Source organism: Rhipicephalus microplus, unplaced genomic scaffold (genome assembly GCF_043290135.1).
Source record: "Rhipicephalus microplus isolate Deutch F79 unplaced genomic scaffold, USDA_Rmic scaffold_13, whole genome shotgun sequence".
NCBI classification, from domain to species: domain Eukaryota; kingdom Metazoa; phylum Arthropoda; class Arachnida; order Ixodida; family Ixodidae; genus Rhipicephalus; species Rhipicephalus microplus.
In genome coordinates, this window is record NW_027464586.1 from 11999844 (window position 1) to 12025503 (window position 25660).

The 25660-nt window shown below is 40.1% G+C and overlaps 1 long non-coding RNA gene across 1 annotated transcript; it reads right to left on the bottom strand.

The window, feature by feature from the left end:
• Positions 1 to 373: 373 nt before the first annotated feature.
• Positions 374 to 25228, bottom strand: LOC142784013 (uncharacterized). Its single transcript, XR_012888556.1, has 3 exons — positions 24692 to 25228; positions 21708 to 21817; positions 374 to 18428 (listed from the first exon to the last, which is right to left on the bottom strand). It is a non-coding gene; the product is annotated as an uncharacterized LOC142784013 (long non-coding RNA).
• Positions 25229 to 25660: the final 432 nt, after the last annotated feature.

Consider the following 25660-nt stretch of genomic DNA (forward strand, 5'->3'; position numbering starts at 1 on the left):
AGCATCGTGAAACCTTAAAGAATGATGTGATTCAGCGAGATCCAGCGTTCTGTACTGCACTAAGTTGGTGAAAAACTGTGAGGTCTTGCAAATATCGTAATTGTGAAAGAAACAGTGTAACAGAGCGTTTTTGGATACAAGTGCGAAAGTTAGGTTAGGTTAAGTTATGAAGCGTCATAAAACCACAATAAACAATGTCAGCTATTGAGATGCAGTGTTTTTCACCATTACCATACGTGAACTCCGATATCTAATGTGAAAACGCATGAAACCGTCGTAATGTTGCAGAAAGCATTGTAAATAGCGAGTAAAACATTTTCTAACGCTAGAAGTGCGAAGGTTAGGATAAGTTGAGTTATGTTAGTTTAAGCTAGGTATCATCGCAAAACTACCAAAAACGACGATATATAACGAGATAGCGTTTTGTCGTGAGTACGAAACTGCGATTTGTGAAATATTGTGAAAGCACAAAAAACGGCGCGAACTATCCAGATACTGTGTCTTGTATCGTTAAAAGTGCGAAACTTTTATATTGTGGGATTCTCGTGAAAGCTCATGCAAGCATCATGAAACCTTAAAGAACGATGTCACTTAGCGAGATACAGCGTTCTGTACTGCACTAAGTTGAAGAAAAACTGTGAGGTCATGCAAATATCGTAATTGTGAACGAACTGGTGTAACAGAGCGTTTTCAAATACAAGTGCGAATGTTTGGTTAGGTTAAGTTAGAAAGCGTCATAAAACCGCATTAAACAATGTCAGTTATTGAGATGCAGTGTTTTATACATTACAAGTCGGAAACTGCGATATCTAATGTGAAAGCGCATGAAACCATCGTAGTGTCGCACAAAGCACTGTAAAGTAGCGAGTAAATTGTTTTCTAACGATAGAAGTGCTAAGGTTAGGTTAGGTTGAGGTTTGCGCTAGGTAGCGTCGTGAAACCACCAAAAATGATGTCGTCTAGCGAGATAGTGTTGTTTTGTTGCGAGTACGAAACTGAAATATGTGAAATATTGTGAAAGCACACAAAACGGCGTGAACTAGCCAGATACTGCGTCTTGTACCGTTACAAGTGGGAACCTTCTATATTGTGATGTTCTCGTGAAAGCGCATGCAAGCATCGTGAAACCTTAAAGAATGATGTCATTTGGCGAGATACAGCGTTCTGTGCTGTACTAAGTTGGTGAAAAACTGTGAGTTCTTGCAAATATTGTAATTGTGAACGAAACAGTGTAACAGAGCGTTTTTAGAAACAAGTGCGAATATTAGGTTAAATTAAGTTATAAAGCGTAATAAAACCGCATTAAACAATGTCAGCTAATGAGATGCAGTGTTTTATACATTACAAGTCGGAAACTGCGATATCTAATGTGAAAGCGCATGAAATCATCGTAGTGTCGCACAAAGCACTGTAAAGTAGCGAGTAAATTGTTTTCTAACGATAGAAGTGCGGTTAGGTTAGGTTGAGGTTTGCGCTAGGTAGCGTCGTGAAACCACCAAAAATGATGTCATCTAGCGAGATAGTGTTGTTTTGTTGCGAGTACGAAACTGAAATTTGTGAAATAATGTTAAAGCACAGAAAACGGCGTGAACTAGCCAGATGCTGCGTCTTGTCCAGTTACATGTGCGAAAGTGCTATATTGTGATATTCTCGTGAAAGCGCATGCAACTATCGTGAAACCCTAAATAACGATGTCATTTAGAGAGATACAGCGTTGAGTCCTGTACTAAGTTGGTGAAAACTGTGAGGTAATGAAAATGCCATAATTGTGAACGAGACAGCGTAACAGAGCATTTTGAGATACAAGTGCGAAGGTCAGGTTAGGTTAAGTTATGAAGCGTCATAAGACCGCATTAAACAATGTCGGCTATTGAGATGCAGTGTTCTTCACCTATAAAAGTAGAAAACTGCGATATCTAATGTGAAAGCACATGAAACCGTCGTAATGTTGCAGAAAGCATTGTAAAGTAGCGAGTAAAACGTTTTTTAACGCTAGAACTGCGAAGGTTAGGTTAGGTTGAGTTATGCTAGTTTAAGCTAGGTAGCGTCGTGAAACCACCAAAAACGACGTCATATAACAAGACAGTGTTGTTTTGTTGCGAGTACGAAACTGCGATATGTGAAATATTTTGAAAGCTCACAAAACGGCGTGAACTAGCCAGATACTGCGTCTTGAACCGTTACTAGTGCGAAACTTCTATATTGTGATATTCTCTTGAAAGCGCATGCAAGCATCGTGAAACCCTAAAGAACGATGTCATTTAGCGAGATACAGCGTTCTGTACTGTACTAAGTTGGTGAAAAACTGTGAGGTCATGCAAATATTGCAATTGTGAACGAAACAGTGTAACAGAGCGTTTTTAGAAACAAGTGCGAAGGTTAGGTTAAGTGAAGTTATAAAGCGTCCTAAAACCGCATTGACCAATGTGAGCTATTGAGATGCAATATTTTATACATTGCAAGTCGGAAACTTCGATATCTAATGTGAAAGCGCATGAAACCATTGTAATGTTGCAGAAATCATTGTAAACTAGCGAGTAAAACCTTTTCTAACGCTACAAGTGCGATGGTTGTGTTAGGTTGAGTTATGTTAGTTTAAGCTAGGTAGCGTCGTGAAACCACCAAAAATGATGTCATCTACCGAGATAGTGTTGTTTTGTTGCGAGTACGAAACTGAAATTTGTGAAATAATGTTAAAGCACAGAAAACGGCGTGAACTAGCCAGATGCTGCGTCTTGTCCCGTTACATGTGCGAAAGTGCTATATTGTGATATTCTCGTGAAAGCGCATGCAGCTATCGTGAAACCCTAAATAACGATGTCATTTAGCGAGATACAGCGTTGAGTACAGTACTAAGTTGGTGAAAAACTGCTAGGTCATGCAAATATCGTAATTGTGAACGAGACAGCGTAACATAGCATTTTGAGATACAAGTGCGAAGGTCTTGTTAGGTTAAGTTATGAAGCGTCCTAAAACCGCATTGAACAATGTCAGCTATTGAGATGCAATGTTTTATACATTACAAGTCGGAAACTGCGATATCTAATGTGAAAGCGCATGAAACCATTGTAATGTTGCAAAAATCATTGTAAACTAGCGAGTAAATTGTTTTCTAACGCTACAAGTGCGATGGTTGGGTTAGGTTAAGTTATGTTAGTTTGAGCTAGGTAGCGTCGTGATACCACCAAAAACGACGTCATATAACAAGACAGTGTTGTTTTGTTGCGAGTACGAAACTGCGATATCTGAAATATTTTGGAAGCACACAAAACGGCGTGAACTAGCCAGATACTGCGTCTTGTACCGTTACAAATGCGAAACTTCTATATTGTGATGTTCTCGTGAAAGCGCATGCAAGCATCGTGAAACCTTAAAGAATGATGTCATTCAGCGAGATACAGCGTTCTGTACTGCACTAAGTTGGTGAAAAACTGTGAGGTCTTGCAAATATCGTAATTGTGAAAGAAACAGTGTAACAGAGCGTTTTTGGATACAAGTGCGAAAGTTAGGTTAGGTTAAGTTATGAAGCGTCATAAAACCACAATAAACAATGTCAGCTATTGAGATGCAGTGTTTTTCACCATTACCATACGGGAACTGCGATATCTAATGTGAAAGCGCATGAAACCGTCGTAATGTTTCAGAAAGCATTGTAAAATAGCGAGTAAAACATTTTCTAACGCTAGGAGTGCGAAGGTTAGGATAGGTTGAGTTATGTTAGTTTAAGCTAGGTAGCATCGCAAAACTACCAAAAACGACGTCATATAACGAGATAGCGTTTTGTCGCGAGTACGAAACTGCGATATGTGAAATATTGTGAAAGCACAAAAAACGGCGTGAACTATCCAGATACTGTGTCTTGTATCGTTACAAGTGCGAAACTTTTATATTGTGGGATTCTCGTGAAAGCTTAGCAAGCATCATGAAACCTTAAAGAACGATGTCACTTAGCGAGATACAGCGTTCTGTACTGCACTATGTTGGTGAAAAACTGTGAGGTCATGCAAATATCGTAATTGTGAACGAAACGGTGTAACAGAGCGTTTTCAAATACAAGTGCGAATGTTTGGTTAGGTTAAGTTAGAAAGCGTCATAAAACCACATTAAACAAAGTTAGCTATTGAGATGCATTGTTTTATACAATACAAGTCGGAAACTGCGATATCTAATGTGAAAGCGCATGAAACCATCATAGTGTCGCACAAAGCACTGTAAAGTAGCGAGTAAATTGTTTTCTAACGGTAGAAGTGCTAAGGTTAGGTTAGGTTGAGGTTTGCGCTAGGTAGCGTCGTGAAACCACCAAAAATGATGTCATCTAGCGAGATAGTGTTGTTTTGTTGCGAGTACGAAACTGAAATATGTGAAATATTGCGAAAGCACTCAAAACGGCGTGAACTAGCCAGATACTGCGTCTTGTATTGTTACAAGTGCGATCCTTCTATATTGTGATGTTCTCGTGAAAGCGCATGCAAGCATCGTGAAACCTTAAAGAATGATGTCATTTGGCGAGATACAGCGTTCTGTACTGTACTAAGTTGGTGAAAAACTGTGAGTTCATGCAAATATTGTAATTGTGAATGAAACAGTGTAACAGAGCGTTTTTAGAAACAAGTGCGAATATTAGGTTAAATTAAGTTATAAAGCGTCATAAAACCGCATTAAACAATGTCAGCTATTGAGATGCAGTGTTTTATACATTACAAGTCGGAAACTGCGATATCTAATGTGAAAGCGCATGAAACCATCGTAGTGTCGCGCAAAGCACTGTAAAGTAGCGAGTAAATGGTTTTCTAACGATAGAAGTGCTAAGGTAACGTTAGGTTGAGGTTTGCGCTAGGTAGCGTCGTGAAACCACCAAAAATGATGTCATCTAGCGAGATAGTGTTGTTTTGCTGCGAGTACGAAACTGAAATATGTGAAATATTGTGAAAGCACACAAAACGGCGTGAACTAGCCAGATACTGCGTCTTGTACCGTTAAAAGTGCGAACCTTCTATATTGTGATGTTCTCGTGAAAGCGCACGCAACTATCGTGAAACCCTAAATAACGATGTCATTTAGCGAGATACAGAGTTGAGTCCTGTACTAAGTTGGTGAAAAACTGTGAGGTAATGAAAATGCCGCAATTGTGAACGAGACAGCGTAACAGAGCATTTTGAGATACAAGTGCGAAGGTCAGGTTAGGTTAAGTTATGAAGCGTCATAAGACCGCATTAAACAATGTCGGCTATTGAGATGCAGTGTTCTTGACCTATAAAAGTAGAAAACTGCGATATCTAATGTGAAAGCACATGAAACCGTCGTAATGTTGCAGAAAGCATTGTAAAGTAGCGAGTAAAACGTTTTTTAACGCTAGAACTGCGAAGGTTAGGTTAGGTTGAGTTATGCTAGTTTAAGCTAGGTAGCGTCGTGAAACCACCAAAAACGACGTCATATAACAAGACAGTGTTGTTTTGTTGCGAGTACGAAACTGCGATATGTGAAATATTTTGAAAGCTCACAAAACGGCGTGAACTAGCCAGATACTGCGTCTTGAACCGTTACTAGTGCGAAACTTCTATATTGTGATATTCTCTTGAAAGCGCATGCAAGCATCGTGAAATCCTAAAGAACGATGTCATTTAGCGAGATACAGCGTTCTGTACTGTACTTAGTTGGTGAAAAACTGTGAGGTCATGCAAATATCGCAATTGTGAACGAAACAGTGTAACAGAGCGTTTTTAGAAACAAGTGCGAAGGTTAGGTTAAGTTAAGTTATAAAGCGTCCTAAAACCGCATTGACCAATGTCAGCTATTGAGATGCAATGTTTTATACATTGCAAGTCGGAAACTTCCATATCTAATGTAAAAGCGCATGAAACCATTGTAATGTTGCAGAAATCATTGTAAACTAGCGAGTAAAACCTTTTCTAACGCTACAAGTGCGATGGTTGTGTTAGGTTGAGTTACGTTATTTTAAGCTAGGTAGCGTCGTGAAACCACCAAAAATGATGTCATCTACCGAGATAGTGTTGTTTTGTTGCGAGTACGAAACTGAAATTCGTGAAATATTGTTAAAGCACAGAAAACGGCGTGAACTAGCCAGATGCTGCGTCTTGTCCCGTTACATGTGCGAAAGTGCTATATTGTGATATTCTCGTGAAAGCGCATGCAACTATCGTGAAACCCTAAATAACGATGTCATTTAGCGAGATACAGCGTTGAGTACTGTACTAAGTGTGTGAAAAACTGTGAGGTCATGCAAATATCGTAATTGTGAACGAAACAGTGTGACAGAGCGTTTTTAGAAAGAAGTGCGAACGTTAGGATAGCTTAAGTTATAAAGCGTCATAAAACCGAAATAAACAACGTCAGCTTTTGAGATGCAGTGTTCTTCAGCGTTACCATGCGGGAACTGCGATATCTACTGTGAAAGCGCATGAAACCGTCGTTATGTTGCAGAAAGCATTGTAAAGTAGCAAGTAAAACTTTTTCTAACGCTAGAAGTGCGAAGGTTAGGTTAGGTTGAGTTATGTTAGTTTAAGGTAGGTAGCGTCTTGAAACCACCAAAAACGACGTCATACGACGAGGTAGTGTTGTTTTGTTGCGAGTACGAAAGTGCGATCTGTGAAATATTGTCAAAGCACACAAAACGGCGTGAACTAGCCAGATACTGCGTCTTGTACCGTTACAACTGCGAAACTTCTATATTGTGATGTTCTCGTGAAAGCGCATGCAAGCATCGTGAAACCTTAAAGAATGATGTCATTTGGCGAGATACAGCATTCTGTACTGTACTAAGTCGGTGAAAAACTGTGAGGTCATGCAAGTATCGTAATTGTGAATGAAACAGTGTAACAGAGCGTTTTTAGAAACAAGTGCGAATGTTAGGTCAGGTTAAGTTATAAAGCGTCATAAAACCGCATTAAACAGTGTCAGCTATCGAGATGCGGTGTTTTATACATTACAAGTCGGAAACTGCGATATCTAATGTGAAAGCGCATGAAACCATCGTAGTGTTGCACAAAGCATTGTAAAGTAGCGAGTAAAACGTTTTCTAATGATAGAAGTGCGAAGTTAGGTTAGGTTGAGGTTTAAGCTATGTAGCGTCGCGAAACCACCAAAAATGATGTCATATAACGAGATAGTGTTGTTTTGTTGCGAATACAAAAACTGCGATAGGTGAAATATTGTGAAAGCACACAAAACGGCGTGAACTAGCCAGATACTGCGTCTTGAACCGTTACAAGTGCGAAATTTCTATATTGTGATATTCTCGTGATTGCGCATGCAAGCATCGTGAAACCTTAAAGAATGATGTCATTCAGCGAGATCCAGCGTTCTGTACTGCACTAAGTTGGTGAAAAACTGTGAGGTCATGCAAATATCGTAATTGTGAACGAACTGCTGTAACAGAGCGTTTTCAAATACAAGTGCGAATGTTTGGTTAGGTTAAGTTAGAAAGCGTCATAAAACCGCATTAAACAAAGTCAGCTATTGAGATGCATTGTTTTATACAATACAAGTCGGAAACTGCGATATCTAATGTGAAAGCGCATGAAACCATCGTAGTGTCGCACAAAGCACTGTAAAGTAGCGAGTAAATTGTTTTCTAACGATAGAAGTGCTAAGGTTAGGTTAGGTTGAGGTTTGCGCTAGGTAGCGTCGTGAAACCACCAAAAATGATGTCATCTAGCGAGATAGTGTTGTTTTCTTGCGAGTACGAAACTGAAATATGTGAAATATGGCGAAAGCACACAAAACGGCGTGAACTAGCCAGATACTGCGTCTTGTATCGTTACAAGTGCGATCCTTCTATATTGTGATGCTCTCGTGAAAGCGCATGCAAGCATCGTGAAACCTTAAAGAATGTCATTTGGCGAGATACAGCGTTGAGTCCTGTACTAAGTTGGTGAAAAACTGTGAGGTAATGAAAATGCCGCAATTGTGAACGAGACAGCGTAACAGAGCATTTTGAGATACAAGTGCGAAGGTCAGGTTAGGTTAAGTTATGAAGCGTCATAAGACCGCATTAAACAATGTCGGCTATTGAGATGCAGTGTTCTTCACCTATAAAAGTAGAAAACTGCGATATCTAATGTGAAAGCACATGAAACCGTCGTAATGTTGCAGAAAGCATTGTAAAGTAGCGAGTAAAACGTTTTTTAACGCTAGAACTGCGAAGGTTAGGTTAGGTTGAGTATGCTAGTTTAAGCTAGGTAGCGTCGTGAAACCACCAAAAACGACGTCATATAACAAGACAGTGTTGTTTTGTTGCGAGTGCGAAACTGCGATATGTGAAATATTTTGAAAGCTCACAAAACGGCGTGAACTAGCCAGATACTGCGTCTTGAACCGTTACTAGTGCGAAACTTCTATATTGTGATATTCTCTTGAAAGCGCATGCAAGCATCGTGAAACCCTAAAGAACGATGTCATTTAGCGAGATACAGCGTTCTGTACTGTACTAAGTTGGTGAAAAACTGTGAGGTCATGCAAATATCGCAATTGTGAACGAAACAGTGTAACAGAGCGTTTTTAGAAACAAGTGCGAAGGTTAGGTTAAGTGAAGTTATAAAGCGTCCTAAAGCCGCATTGACCAATGTGAGCTATTGAGATGCAATGTTTTATACATTGCAAGTCGGAAACTTCGATATCTAATGTGAAAGCGCATGAAACCATTGTAATGTTGCAGAAATCATTGTAAACTAGCGAGTAAAACCTTTTCTAACGCTACAAGTGCGATGGTTGTGTTAGGTTGAGTTACGTTATTTTAAGCTAGGTAGCGTCGTGAAACCACCAAAAATGATGTCATCTACCGAGATAGTGTTGTTTTGTTGCGAGTACGAAACTGAAATTCGTGAAATAATGTTAAAGCACAGAAAACGGCGTGAACTAGCCAGATGCTGCGTCTTGTCCCGTTACATGTGCGAAAGTGCTATATTGTGATATTCTCGTAAAAGCGCATGCAACTATCGTGAAACCCTAAATAACGATGTCATTTAGCGAGATACAGCGTTGAGTACTGTACTAAGTGTGTGAAAAACTGTGAGGTCATGCAAATATCGTAATTGTGAACGAAACAGTGTGACAGAGCGTTTTTAGAAACAAGTGCGAACGTTAGGATAGGTTAAGTTATAAAGCGTCATAAAACCGCAATAAACAACGTCAGCTTTTGAGATGCAGTGTTCTTCAACGTTACCATGCGGGAACTACGATATCTACTGTGAAAGCGCATTAAACCGTCGTTATGTTGCAGAAAGCATTGTAAAGTAGCAAGTAAAACTTTTTCTAACGCTAGAAGTGCGAAGGTTAGGTTAGGTTGAGTTATGTTAGTTTAAGGTAGGTAGCGTCGTGAAACCACCAAAAACGACGTCATAAGACGAGGTAGTGTTGTTTTGTTGCGAGCACGAAAGTGTGATCTGTGAAATATTGTCAAAGCACACAAAACGGCGTGAACTAGCCAGATACTGCGTCTTGTACCGTTACAACTGCGAAACTTCTATATTGTGATGTTCTCGTGAAAGCGCATGCAAGCATCGTGAAACCTTAAAGAATGATGTCATTCGGCGAGATACAGCATTCTGTACTGTACTAAGTCGGTGAAAAACTGTGAGGTCATGCAAGTATCGTAATTGTGAATGAAACAGTGTAACAGAGCGTTTTTAGAAACAAGTGCGAATGTTAGGTCAGGTTAAGTTATAAAGCGTCATAAAACCGCATTAAACAATGTCAGCTATCGAGATGCGGTGTTTTATACATTACAAGTCGGAAACTGCGATATCTAATGTGAAAGCGCATGAAACCATCGTAGTGTTGCACAAAGCATTGTAAAGTAGCGAGTAAAACGTTTTCTAATGATAGAAGTGCGAAGTTAGGTTAGGTTGAGGTTTAAGCTATGTAGCGTCGCGAAACCACCAAAAATGATGTCATATAACGAGATAGTGTTGTTTTGTTGCGAATACAAACACTGCGATAGGTGAAATATTGTGAAAGCACACAAAACGGCGTGAACTAGCCAGATACTGCGTCTTGAACCGTTACAAGTGCGAAATTTCTATATTGTGATATTCTCGTGATTGCGCATGCAAGCATCGTGAAACCTTAAAGAATGATGTCATTCAGCGAGATCCAGCGTTCTGTACTGCACTAAGTTGGTGAAAAACTGTGAGGTCTTGCAAATATCGTAATTGTGAAAGAAACAGTGTAACAGAGCGTTTTTGGATACAAGTGCGACAGTTAGGTTAGGTTAAGTTATGAGGCGTCATAAAACCACAATAAACAATGTCAGCTATTGAGATGCAGTGTTTTTCACCATTACCATACGGGAACTCCGATATCTAATGTGAAAGCGCATGAAACCATCGTAATGTTGCAGAAAGCATTGTAAATAGCGAGTAAAACATTTTCTAACGCTAGAAGTGCGAAGGTTAGGATAGGTTGAGTTATGTTAGTTTAAGCTAGGTAGCATCGCAAAACTACCAAAAACGACGATATATAACGAGATAGCGTTTTGTCGCGAGTACGAAACTGCGATTTGTGAAATATTGTGAAAGCACAAAAAACGGCGCGAACTATCCAGATACTGTGTCTTGTATCGTTACAAGTGCGAAACTTTTGTATTGTGGGATTCTCGTGAAAGCTCATGCAAGCATCATGAAACCTTAAAGAACGATGTCACTTAGCGAGATACAGCGTTCTGTACTGCACTAAGTTGGTGAAAAACTGTGAGGTCATGCAAATATCGTAATTGTGAACGAACTGGTGTAACAGAGCGTTTTCAAATACAAGTGCGAATGTTTGGTTAGGTTAAGTTAGAAAGCGTCATAAAACCGCATTAAACAAAGTCAGCTATTGAGATGCATTGTTTTATACAATACAAGTCGGAAACTGCGATATCTAATGTGAAAGCGCATGAAACCATCGTAGTGTCGCACAAAGCACTGTAAAGTAGCGAGTAAATTGTTTTCTAACGATAGAAGTGCTAAGGTTAGGTTAGGTTGAGGTTTGCGCTAGGTAGCGTCGTGAAACCACCAAAAATGATGTCATCTAGCGAGATAGTGTTGTTTTGTTGCGAGTACGAAACTGAAATATGTGAAATATTGCGAAAGCACACAAAACGGCGTGAACTTGCCAGATACTGCGTCTTGTATCGTTACAAGTGCGATCCTTCTATATTGTGATGTTCTCGTGAAAGCGCATGCAAGCATCGTGAAACCTTAAAGAATGATGTCATTTGGCGAGATACAGCGTTTTGTACTGTACTAAGTTGGTGAAAAACTGTGAGTTCAGGCAAATATTGTAATTGTGAATGAAAATGTGTAACAGAGCGTTTTTAGAAACAAGTGCAAATATTAGGTTAAATTAAGTTATAAAGCGTCATAAAACCGCATAAAACAATGTCAGTTATTGAGATGCAGTGTTTTATACATTACAAGTAGGAAACTGCGATATCTAATGTGAAAGCGCATGAAACAATCGTAGTGTCGCACAAAGCACTGTAAAGTAGCGAGTAAATTGTTTTCTAACGATAGAAGTGCAGTTAGGTTAGGTTGAGGTTTGCGCTAGGTAGCGTCGTGAAACCACCAAAAATGATGTCATCTAGCGAGATAGTGTTGTTTTGTTGCGAGTACGAAACTGAAATTTGTGAAATAATGTTAAAGCACAGAAAACGGCGTGAACTAGCCAGATGCTGCGTCTTGTCCAGTTACATGTGCGAAAGTGCTATATTGTGATATTCTCGTGAAAGCGCATGCAACTATCGTGAAACCCTAAATAACGATGTCATTTAGCGAGATACAGCGTTGACTCCTGTACTAAGTTTGTGAAAAACTGTGAGGTAATGAAAATGCCATAATTGTGAACGAGACAGCGTAACAGAGCATTTTGAGATACAAGTGCGAAGGTCAGGTTAGGTTAAGTTATGAAGCGTCATAAGACCGCATTAAACAATGTCGGCTATTGAGATGCAGTGTTCTTCACCTATAAAAGTAGAAAACTGCGATATCTAATGTGAAAGCACATGAAACCGTCGTAATGTTGCAGAAAGCATTGTAAAGTAGCGAGTAAAACGTTTTTTAACGCTAGAACTGCGAAGGTTAGGTTAGGTTGAGTTATGCTAGTTTAAGCTAAGTAGCGTCGTGAAACCACCAAAAATGACGTCATATAACAAGACAGTGTTGTTTTGTTGCGAGTACTAAACTGCGATATGTGAAATATTTTGAAAGCTCACAAAACGGCGTGAACTAGCCAGATACTGCGTCTTGAACCGTTACTAGTGCGAAACTTCTATATTGTGATATTCTCTTGAAAGCGCATGCAAGCATCGTGAAACCCTAAAGAACGATGTCATTTTGCGAGATACAGCGTTCTGTACTGTACTAAGTTGGTGAAAAACTGTGAGGTCATGCAAATATCGCAATTGTGAACGAAACAGTGTAACAGAGCGTTTTTAGAAACAAGTGCGAAGGTTAGGTTAAGTGAAGTTATAAAGCGTCCTAAAACCGCATTGACCAATGTGAGCTATTGAGATGCAATGTTTTATAGATTGCAAGTCGGAAACTCCGATATCTAATGTGAAAGCGCATGAAACCATTGTAATGTTGCAGAAATCATTGTAAACTAGCGAGTAAAACCTTTTCTAACGCTACAAGTGCGATGGTTGTGTTAGGTTGAGTTACGTTAGTTTAAGCTAGGTAGCGTCGTGAAACCACCAAAAATGATGTCATCTACCGAGATAGTGTTGTTTTGTTGCGAGTACGAAACTGAAATTTGTGAAATAATGTTAAAGCACAGAAAACGGCGTGAACTAGCCAGATGCTGCGTCTTGTCCCTTTACATGTGCGAAAGTGCTATATTGTGATATTCTCGTGAAAGCGCATGCAACTATCGTGAAACCCTAAATAACGATGTCATTTAGCGAGATACAGCGTTGAGTACAGTACTAAGTTGGTGAAAAACTGCTAGGTCATGCAAATATCGTAATTGTGAACGAGACAGCGTAACATAGCGTTTTGAGATACAAGTGCGAAGGTCTTGTTAGGTTAAGTTATGAAGCGTCCTAAAACCGCATTGAACAATGTCAGCTATTGAGATGCAATGTTTTATACATTACAAGTCGGAAACTGCGATATCTAATGTGAAAGCGCATGAAACCATTGTAATGTTGCAGAAATCATTGTAAGCTAGCGAGTAAATTGTTTTCTAACGCTACAAGTGCGATGGTTGGGTTAGGTTAAGTTATGTTAGTTTGAGCTAGGTAGCGTCGTGATACCACCAAAAACGACGTCATATAACAAGACAGTGTTGTTTTGTTGCGAGTACGAAACTGCGATATCTGAAATATTTTGGAAGCACACAAAACGGCGTGAACTAGCCAGATACTGCGTCTTGAACCGTTACAAGTGCGAAACTTCTATATTGTGACATTCTCGTGAAAGCGCATGCAAGCATCGTGAAACCTTAAAGAACGATGTCATTTAGCGAGATACAGCGTTCTGTTCTGTACTAAGTCGGTGAAAAACTGCTAGGTCATGCGAATATCGTAATTCTGAACGAAACAGTGTAACGGAGCGTTTTTAGAAACAAGTGCGAATGTTAGGTTAGGTTAAGTTATAAAGCGCCATAAAACCGCATTGAACAATGTTAGCTATTGAGATGCAGTGTTTTATACATTACAAGTTGGAAACTGTGATATCTAATGTGAAAGCGCATGAAACCATCGTAATGTTGCAGAATGCATTGTAAAGTAGCGAGTAAATCGTTTTCTAACGTTAGAAGTGCGAAGTTAGGTTAGGTTGAGGTTTAAGCTAGGTAGCGTCGTGAAACCACCAAAAATGACGTCATCCAACGAGATAGTGTTGTTTTGTGGCGAGTACAAAACTGCAATATGTGAAATATTGTGAAAGCACACAAAACTGCGTGAACTAGCCAGATACTGCGTCTTGTACCGTTACAAGTGCGAAACTGCTATATTGTGATATTCTAGTGAAAGCGCATGCAAGCATCGTGAAACCTTAAAGAATGATGTCACTTAGCGAGATACAGCGTTTTGTACTGTACTAAGTGTGTGAAAAACTGTGAGGTCATGCAAATATCGTAATTGTGAACGAAACAGTGTGACAGAGCGTTTTTAGAAACAAGTGCGAACGTTAGGATAGGTTAAGTTATAAAGCGTCATAAAACCGCAATAAACAACGTCAGCTTTTGAGATGCAGTGTTCTTCAGCGTTACCATACGGGAACTGCGATATTTAATGTGAAAGCGCATGAAACCGTCGTTATGTTGCAGAAAGCATTGTAAAGTAGCAAGTAAAACTTTTTCTAACGCTAGAAGTGCGAAGGTTAGGTTAGGTTGAGTTATGTTAGTTTAAGGTAGGTAGCGTGGTGAAACCACCAAAAACGGCGTCATAAGACGAGGTAGTGCTGTTTTGTTGCGAGTACGAAACTGCGATCTGTGAAATATTGTCAAAGCACACAAAACGGCGTGAACTAGCCAGATACTGCGTCTTGTACCGTTACAACTGCCAAACTTCTATATTGTGATGTTCTCGTGAAAGCGCATGCAAGCATCGTGAAACCTTAAAGAATGATGTCATTTGGCGAGATACAGCGTTCTGTACTGTACTAAGTTGGTGAAGAACTGTGAGGTCATGCAAGTATCGTAATTGTGAATGAAACAGTGTAACAGCGTTTTTAGAAACAAGTGCGAATGTTAGGTCAGGTTAAGTTATAAAGCGTCATAAAACCGCATTGAAGAATGTCAGCTATCGAGATGCAGTGTTTTATACATTACAAGTCGGAAACTGCGATATCTAATGTGAAAGCGCATGAAACCATCGTAGTGTTGCACAAAGCATTGTAAAGTAGCGAGTAAAATGTTTTCTAATGATAGAAGTGCGAAGGTTAGGTTGGGTTGAGGTTTAAGCTATGTAGCGTCGCGAAACCACCAAAAATGATGTCATCTAAGGAGATAGTGTTGTTTTGTTGCGAGTACAAAAGAAATATTGTGAAAGCACACAAAACGGCATGAACTAGCCAGATGGTGCGTCTTGTATCGTTACCCTACTGAAACGTTCCGCATATACGGATCCGTACATACGCAATTATTGGACTACGGAAAGCCGCATCATGCGGAAAGATGCGAACATCCGCTGCTTACGGAAAGCGCCATATCATGCGAAAAGATGCGGACATCCGCAGCTTACGGAACGCGCCATATCGTGCAGAAAGTTGCGGACATCCGCAGCTTACGGAAAGTGCCATATCATGCTAAATTACCCGATAAGCAGCTTACGGAAATTAGCATAATGCAGAAACTATGCAGCTATCTGCTGCATCTTGCAAAGATCAAATGGACATCCTAGATCTCGAGTAAAAGCAATTGGCCATTCACGTTGTTTGCAAGAAATGGTGAATTTTTAAAAAATGGTGAAGCTTGCACTAAATTAGGCTCCACAAGCCTTGGAACAGCGAGACTGCATGACTCTTAGGACTACTTTGATTACTTGTGTTTTGTTTCTGGGCCTAAGCATAAAGACAAGGGCTTAACTGAATTGCTGCTAACAAACAAATGCTTTCGAAATTGCCCGAGCGTCAAAGGATGCTCAGACATTTGTTGTTTTTCGCACTGGGCTATTCTACACCAAATATACAAACCATACTGCCTGGCAACCATCACAGATGTATAGTTTAAAAAAATGATGGTAATTTACTCTTCTGAAAATAGCTATTTGCAGAAATGTTTTGAAGAGGGAAAAGTAGTGGTCACGTGGGTACCATCAGAATTTCGCAGAATGTTGTGCGGGTGTTATTTGTGAGAAAAATTTCGAAGTACCGCTTTTTCTTGCCATATCAAATTTGATTCACATATTAAGTAAAGGTGCTTCTTAAAGTATTTGAAGCCGAGTAACATTAGTGCAATTTTTCCGCTACATAGGCTTTGAAGAATTCAGCCAAACTGTTTATCGTTTGCATTTCTTGTATGGCAATACTGCACTTTGTATGAATATTTGAGCCACAAATACTCACTGCACAGAAGTTATATTTCACGAAAAAAAATAATGTTAGGTCCAGATTACAAATATCACTATATAATCGTTTTTGTCCACATTGAGATGCAACTTGAGCTGTGTGTTTGTCTAATTGAATATTACTTTTATGTGTAAGTTGAAAGCAAATAAACAGTTCTTGTTATATGGCAAGTGTTATCACTACAATTTTTGTTTAAATGAGGAAAATGATTTTTGAAGTCTCCTATTGAGGGCCATGGAGAACTTCGGAATGGAAGCTGTCGTATATCAAATGCAGAAAACAGCCATCATAAGAAAACTTCAAAAATTCATTTCTACTTTAAGACAAAGTGTAATCATATAACTTGCCATATAAAGAGAACTGCTTCCTTGCTTTTGATCTGGCAAAAGAATCGCACTAATATTACTAAGCTTCATGCACTACACACCTTTACTTAACCCTACACCGAATTTGGTGTAAAAGAGGCAGTATTTTTGAAACACTTTTTACTTTTCACAAACAATACCCAGACGACATCCTGGGAAGTCCAGAAGGCACCAACGTGGCCTAATATTTTGTTCTCTGCGATATATTTTAGCATTTTGCTGTTTTCAATACAGTAACCGAGCACAATATTTTTTATTCAAAACACATTTAGTACGGTTGGCAAAATGGCTGGGATGTTTGATGTGTAATTGCTTCACTGCCAGCATTTATTCTTCCGAAGCTCAAGCTATCACCTCTCTGTTACTGCCTCCCTCACATACAATGCCTGCATAGGAAAGAAAAAGAAAGGCAGGTCCGACAAAGTTTGCAAGGCAAGATATTTTCATGTTAGATAAATTCATTACCATAAACAGCAGCAAAACAACATTCATTTTGAGTAGTCCAAGACACAAGCTATATACCAGCATACTAAGAGCCAAGCACAAACTTTTCATTTGAACATGTGTGGTGATAGACAGGAAGCACTTATTGCAAGACTGATCAGTCTGTAATTAACTGAATGAAGTACAATGCGCTGTTCAATCCAACACCACATAGCCATCTTTGCTATAGCAAAGCCATGTGTCATTGATTCATGCATTAGATGGGACAATGCAAATGTAACAAAAAGGGTGAAAAAAGAAAACAAGAGAAAAAAAGAAAAAAAGGGGGGAATACAAAGTAGGAGCAGTGTAGCACTACTTTTACTTCATCCCCCTTTTCTTTCTTCTTTTTTCTTCTTTTCTATCATTTATCTTTTTTTGCTTCCCTTACCCCCAACCTCCGACAGGAGAACACTTTGTATCAGCGCAACCTAACTTGAAAAGAAGCAAGAGCTGCACTCTTCTGCGTTATAGGTTTTTTTTTTCAGACAAACATTTCCAACAGGCACACACGCCTACACCAAAAGATGATGTCATTACTGACCTTATTTAAACTAACACGCCAAGGATGACAAGGTGACTTCTAAAAATTAGGTCCTCCTTTCGCAACATCGGCCAGCCTGTCTGAGGCACTTCCACTGTTCACCCTGATTACTAGATGTTTCCATCTGTCGACTCACATCTTCATTTTGGATAACACTAAGACGAGCTTACATTGATGAATACCCACGAAAGTTTAGTGATGTATCATGTATGAGATTAAGCAACTCTGTTAAAAAATTATTGATAGCTTGCTTCCAGGCTTTTTATACTGTAGCCTAAAACTTTGTAATGTCTTCTATGCACATGAACCAGATTGACAACGTAATGCACAACATGCTTAAGAATACTGCGAGGAACATGATAACGACAAAACGACCGGCCACCCAAACTTTTCGCTGTACATGTTTATAAAATGTTCATGTACACCCAAACGAGGTGCTTATGATACAAGCCGAAAAAACCTACAAGTAGGGCCTTGGAGCCTTCTGGAAGTAGAAGTGTTGCATTTTTTCTGTGGAGGACTTTACACCCATAAGTGAGGAACAAAACTCCTATATAATGAAGAATGTTGGCAGCTATCAGTTATAGAAAAACCTAATGCAGCTAATCTTCCCCGACACATCTGTACATTTAGAGAGGTGGCGTAGCTTCTGTGATTGTGGCAGTAACTCCAACAGGACAGTGCGAAAATTGGCACTACTTGGCTAGACAAATGTCCAAACATGCCTGCCCGACTGCCTCTAGCCATCCCGGCTGAATCTGACACATGATTTCTTAACTGCTGGCTGGACAAAAACAAAACCACTGAAGCACTCACAATACACAACGTGAAGTTCCTCTGGAGTGGTCAACTTCGTCTTCTGCGATGAAAGAGCAGCACAGTGTACTGATAAGGCACTCCTTGCAATGGCTTTCAATGCCACACAGTGACCATGATGTTCCTGTCGAAGAGAGCTTCGGGAGCTTGGAGGGTGCTTGCTCATTTCTGGGGGCTGCCGCTGCTCCTCGTTTTCTGCTCAAGGTCAACCTGCACAAAGTTGTAGACGAGGCTTTAAGAGTTGTATATAATGATATGCAAATTTTCGCTGAACACACATTTCCTCGTGGCACACTGAGCAATTTCTTATAAAACTTAAGGCCTCGCATATGCAAACATTTACAATCGATCCGAAGATGCACTCGACTCTAAAGGAGCAAGTTTGTTATGTAGTGTATATAAAGAAAGGTCATTCAGCACAACCACAACTACAGTTGCACACGAAAACGACATTTTACACGATCCTGTTTATTTACACGGTCCATTTTATTTTATTTACACGGTCCATTTTACACGGTCCTGTTTTACACGATCTGGTCTGCATGAACTCTTGAACTGGGCACCATATAGATTGAAAGACACACACGAGTTTGAGACAAACCTAGTTTCCCGTGGAGCATCTTCTTGCACTATAACAACACATCTCAATTTAGTTAGTTGGTCAGAACGAGGTGAAAACAGCTCGCACTTGAAAAGCACGGGCAGAAGGAATGACGCCTGCACCCTGTGCTCCCTGTACATTCTCGTTGAGGGTGCTGTTTTCACCTTATCCTTATGCAATTTCGCATTTATAACATTGTTTGCTGCATAATCTTTGTGGCATTAAAGTGTGTGATACCGTCATGTGTATCCCATGTAATTTATAAAAATAGAATACAAGATAGCTTGATTCAAAAATAACAAAGTGCATCCAGTGCCATGTCCTGTAGCCATTCTTTAGGCAAGTGGCAGAATGATTTATTCTTCAAAACATATCTTACTTGTAACCACTACAAGAGCTAACTCGTGCACTGGCAGATTCTGTTTGCCTCTTCAGAATATAAGGTACCTTTTTTACACCAGAAAGTCTTCAAGAAGAATAGAAGTGTTGTAATTGTGAAGAAAGAAAAGTAGAAGGAAAAAAAGATAACCTGCTCTGTACAGGGACCGAGCCTGCGAACTTCGAATAACATGTCCGATGCTCTATCAACTTAGCTACCATGGCGGCTATCCCTCTTCCATTTTGTACGGTATATATGTGCATTTATACATGGAAGAGTAAGTCAGCGCTGCTTGTTACCATTATGGCGAGTGTGGGACACCTTTTTTTTGCCTACTGGCAATTACATTACGATATCAATTACGTTACGATTACTTCCAATATCCCTATACTTCTTTGGCAGCATTATGCATCTGTCAGTTCTCAGAAAATCTGCTAGTCACAGGAGGTGGCAATGGTTCACCCTCCCACCTAAATGCATGTACTTGAACACATGCACAACTGATCAAAAAAAAAAAACAAGTCACACACCGCTAAGATTACCGAGATTCACTGTATCAGATTCATGAGTAAAGGAAAGAACTACAAATTTAAGGGTTTGTTGTCTTTGTTGAACATATTATAATGAGAACTAGTAGAAAATGATGCCAAACAAACTCTAGGAGATGTTATCAAAAGTAACTTTAACAAAATTATGAAAAGAAAAGTGAACAAAAACGTAACTTGGCAACGTTTCTTGACAATTGAATTGACATTACTTTTTATAACATCCCTATATTTTACTGGGTAATGTTGTCGGGTAATTCTCATTGTTAGAGTGGTGAATAGGCTGACAAAGAAAGCATATGGCATTGATACTTCTTTTGAACACCTAATAGTTTGAGGACCTTAAAAGAGCGGAAGCTATTTTGAGTAGACCCGAATATTTAGTTGGAGCGAAAAAAAAAACGTACACACATTTTTACCAGGCTTTTTAACACATTTTGAGACATAAAGTGTATGCTGCCAGTAATGTTAAGTACCATTACTTTTGTCACACTATGCACTGTAGCAGGTGTAGTTAGAGTGGTGATAGTGAAGGATTAATCAAGCACGCCACCAACTGTGTTCACATCAATGGTCGCGTATTTTAAAAATAAACCTGCTGTATAATAAAAAAAAGTTTAGAGCATATATGTTTTTATCAAAATCAAGTTAAACCGACTCGGTAAGCAAACCATTTGCATAAAATCAAAAGGCATAAAGTGATTCATGTATTATAACTATGTGAACAATTTCAGCAACGCAGGGCAAAGTTACAACAGTTCTATTAAAAACCCCTCTCATTATAACATGCATGAAAAGCACCACACCAGAATATTTTATAGTGCATGTAATATCGAGACTACTAGACTGTCTATTGACCTTTCAGAAGAAGGGTATCTCCTTCACGTTCAAGGGGCAACCACTTAGCCTTTTCCTGAGCTTTTCTGTGAATATTTCCTGAATTTCAGATATCATTAGGATTGATTTAGAGTGAACAGATTTTGCTTACGCATTGAAACCTAGTTCTGTATGTAACTGCAATTATGGGTGCCAAACCACCTTCAATTAATTTTTAACATTTAACTCATTTTTTAACTGCAGCAGCACAACTAGCTGTGGGTGCCCAAAAAGTAGCTAGAAACAATACCTTTACCTCTTTGAGCCTTTCGGAAGTGTTCAGCTTCTCAGTGCTCACCTTACAGCATTTTTTTTAAATACGTGTTTGTGTGCCCACTACTCTTGCTCCTTGTACAGTGAGGAGGAGCACATGGCAAGAAGAGACAAGAAAGAAGCATTGCGAAAAAAAGCGAAATAAGCGAGGACCTCTTTTGTATCGTACAATGTGTGTAACAATACTATTGCGACAACATATAGACAAATTATCACGGCTATGCATCCATTGTAGAGTCATACACAGCTGCAACACCACGACTAAATTTCAACCTTGTGTTGGTTTAGTATCCCTTTATAGTGGCAAGCTAATGATATCTGCATTTGTTTGGCACACATTGAGATGCAGCGAAATGTGATATGGTAATCTCATTTAGAATGCACGTCATGTGGCTTCATTGTATATGTGGCCACAAGTAACTCTGGTTGCAAAGCAATATGGCAGAGCCTAAACAGACGTCACCGACCACTCCATTCTGAACTTGCCTTTGCTACTTGCCCATTATCATCCCAGCAAAAAATGAATAATTGAATCTGCTACAGGTATGTGCTAGCTTATGCTAAGGACCAAGTATGAAGGGTGTTTTGTCATTATTGAGATCAGTTATTTGTTCAAGAGCACTTGCTGTCAAACACAAATACATTGCTGTCGAAGCATCAAGACTCAAATATAAAGCAAAAAGAAGTGTCTCTTTAAAAATTACAGGCCACAAGGTGCAAGATAAATATTTGATATACTTGGGATGTAAGGCACGCACAAGAGGTGCTGCCATATTATACTTTTTCTTGTGTTGAAACCTGCTTGCTTTACTCACCCAACACATCTGTAAAGATGCCGTGAAAACACCAAGGAGCTGATGCAGCAAGGTTGAACACATGTCCAGGGATTCCACCATTCCTAAGCAGCCCTACAGCCTCCACAGTCCTGCAACCATTTGTAAGAAAATTATAGTTCTACCCAAAGTTCTTGGTTTACAGACACACATGCAAGACGCATAACCACTCTATAGGAAGTTTGCATGATAATGTGCTGGGTAGCAAAACGGATGCCAATATCAAGTATCCCGGCCTGCCGCTTCTTTCTTTCCGTTCTTAATTAATCAATCCACGGTTAATAAATGTTCCCCCAATGTGAAGTGTACTGGCAGTCCGGTGAAGAATTGCAATGTATTTCAAACACAGGCCAATTCATGGCAAGTAAGCATCCAATAGCGTTTTGTCAGCTGTTCAAGAAAAGAGCATGAAGTTTAGCTAAAACCCATGTTTTTTATAAACACCATACAATTTGATATAAAAGTTGTGAGCATTATGTGAAGGAACACGGATTAATGTTTAATCAATGATTTCTTATAATGTACTGATATGAATGCAACTAACTGAATATGAAACGATAATATTTGCTTGAGAATTTAGAGTTATGAACACTATCGCACTTGCCAGCTGCATCTTGTCCAAAACAGCAGCAAGATAGGCTAGTTTCTGTAGGTGAGCAGTAATGAGCAGTGCAAAGTAACAACAAGAAACACCAGTAACAACAGTATGGAGCAAGCACAGACTGCCAACTGTATAATTTATTGCACAAAAGTTCGCCTGAATATCAGTCAGACAACTCGTGCAAATGAAGGTCCAGTTGGGAATGAACAAGTTACGAAATCAACAATGCCTGCTTTCACTAACAGGACCCTCATTCCCATAAAGTATGCAGCGATAGGCCCCTACCGAGGTACGTCACAGCATGATGTCACTGGCACATGTAAAAAGTGTGGCTGGAAAAACACTCCCGCTGGTGGCTCAGCCCGGTACAGTCGTGCGGTGTTTGGGGCAAGTTTTAATTTTTCAAAGCTTACACTTCACGTACAATGTCAACATTAGCTGTAGTATGTGTCAGCAAACATCTAGCTGTGTGGTAAAATATTTGACACGCTGTCTGTTTATCTTGAAGAAGTGAACACACGTGGTGGCCTGTGCGAGGAACAGTGGCATAGTCTTCAAAAATGTGCACTGTTGATTGCGGCATGTAGTGTGCATTGAAAGGTATTGAGAATATTGGTTCAACTGAGAATATTGTGTGTGGTGTGTGCAGTGTCAATAACAATGTGTCTTATTTGCGAAGACGTTAGAACTTATGGCAAGGACCGGTCGATGAAAAAACTTGATTCGACATTTTAGTCAAGGTAAATATGCACTTGACACGACCATCTGCGAGTGGGTACATCTCGATGTTTGCGCTATGTGCAGAAAAAAATTGCATGGTCACCGGGCTAGAAGATACCATTTGCTGAAGCTGCATGTATGAATCGCCCCGACGAGTACGCAAGCCCAATAAAGGTATAACTCGTTTTATCGAAGGCCTCATATGTCTTCATGTAATAAGCAGAGATTCTTGTTTCACATATACTCAGTACCTTTACCGCTCGATATTCATGAAGTGACAATGCAAACAAGTTTGTGTGTTAGGTCCTAAGGGAGCAATGTAAATATGCAAATAAGTTGTAGGTGTCAGATGCAGCGATGTAACTGCGCAAAAGATTACGTATATATTAGGCTACAGGTTTAGAATCGCATACATCTCAGTGGTCTATCAGGAACATCACAAACAACTTCCTTGCCAACCAGCCCTTGCACAGAGGGAGGGAATGGCTGGCACGGCGCTCGAAGTGACGTCACACTATTTGCAAACATAGAGAAGTTTCTTACTTAGGCAACATTTTGCACAATATATTTTCTAGATGCACGACTGTACTCGTCCACATTAATCATACTGATGTCTTTTGTTGTTACTTTGTGCTGTGAATTACTAGGCATTTAGTCACCATGATCTTTAAAAGCTAATTTCAGTGTTCTCTCTCATATTGCTGACAACTGTGTTGTTGCATAAATTGGGCAAAAAAGCAACACAGAAAGGCTGTTACAATAAATAAACCAACATGGGTATTCTCCTGCAAACAAAAGTCGGCACTCGTCCTGTCATTACCCGTCTTCCTTCTCTCTTTGCCTTGTTTGTGCTGAAACAGCCAAACACCTGATGAGTTAGATGAGAAATATTAACGCATCAAAACTATAAGTGCTTGCATCAGCAACTACACAACAGCGTGATAACCGCACCCCTGCCACACAGCAGCGAAACATATTTTGAACATGCTGGCAGTGTATTATTTTATAAAAAGCAACTCTGGCAGATTACAAAATCTCACATTGTGCATGCAAGTTTTCTTCAAAGTCAGGCGTACAATGTAGGTGCTGGCCGGTACATTATTAGTTACAAGCTAAAGCGTCTTGCAGGTACATATGCAGATTGCACGAACACCTCTCTCTCTACACTAGGCACACACATTATATCTTTTAACAAGCACACGCCACTGTTTAGGGGCATAATAACGCTCTACCGTGAACGTATGCTAATCAACCCACTTAGGCGGTTGGCTAGGTGAATCGAGCCAAGTTACGAATTGTATCGCCCGCGAACGTAAACAAAATGCTGCTTTTCATCAAATGGCACTGCAGGCTTCGTTTAATCAACAACGTAGCAAGCGCCGTGTGCGTCTTGCTCACTACACTGCACATATGAAAAAATCGATCACCATACACATGCATGTTGCCGCAGTTGTCTCGAATGAGCTCCAGTAAGGCCGCGCCGATGCGCCATGGCTCTGCTAGCGTTAGCGTTGTCAAAGCGAATCGGCAACCGCACTCGCAAAGGCGCGTAAGGTTACCGTTTCACGACGCCTCGTTCGAGTGCAGCAACACACACTTGCACTGAGTGGCATATTTGGTCTACATAAAAAAGTGTCCCCCTTACCTTTAGTTTCTTTCACACTGTCCTGAGGGAAGCAACCACAGGCGTCAGCCGTCACCTCGGAGTCCTTCGAGCGCCCGCCCAACCCGCCGATTCCTTGGACGACTCGCACTTGATCCACACTCGAACAACCGCGGGAATAGGGCGCAATCTTAGCACATCACACGAACGAGGAACGGCGCTTCCTTGCGTAAATTTAACATTTCGTGCTCTCGTGTGTAGCAGCGCGAACACAGGAGAGAGCTACCCACGGAGACAAAGACAAACAACATGTGGCTTTAGATGTGAATGGATTTGGCTTGGATATCTGTGTGAGGAAAAAAAAACAACTGTCGCTGCTATAAACTGAAAAAAAAATGTATGTTATCTAGCGAAATAACTTTAAAAGTGATAAGCGGTTATTCAAAAAACAAGTTACAACTTATGAATATTTTCGCAGGTTTTTGTTTTGTTTTTGTTCTAGCAGACGACAGCCTCCTACTGCTTCTACGGCAGACGTAGTGCGGTTTCACGTTCGGTGCGTGTCGCCGACGCAAAGCTCTACAGTAGTGATATCAGAGTTATCAATTCTCAATGAATCATAGGATGGCTACAAAGCAGTAACATTTTGACATAGTGCAGTACGCAATCTTTCAAGGTATGACATTTCTTTGCTCTGAAGCAAATCGAAGCAAGCGGGCCAGCGCAATCAGCTGATGTCGCCACTACGCGAGGCATGGTCGTGCGCAATAGCGTCGTGCCCCGCGCTCGATTTGTCATCAAGCGATAGAGCTACTAAGTGGAATACAGCTAGATGCAGGGATTAATGGCGTATCACTCTAATTCCCTGTGGTGGCCGACTCAATCGCAAGAGAGCCCCGGGAAACAACCTTCAACTGCTCAAGCTTGTGTGTGGGTGTAAAAATACTTGTTTTCATCCGCGGCGGGGCAGCAATCTATAGTTGAAAGACATGCGAAAAGCATGTGACGTAT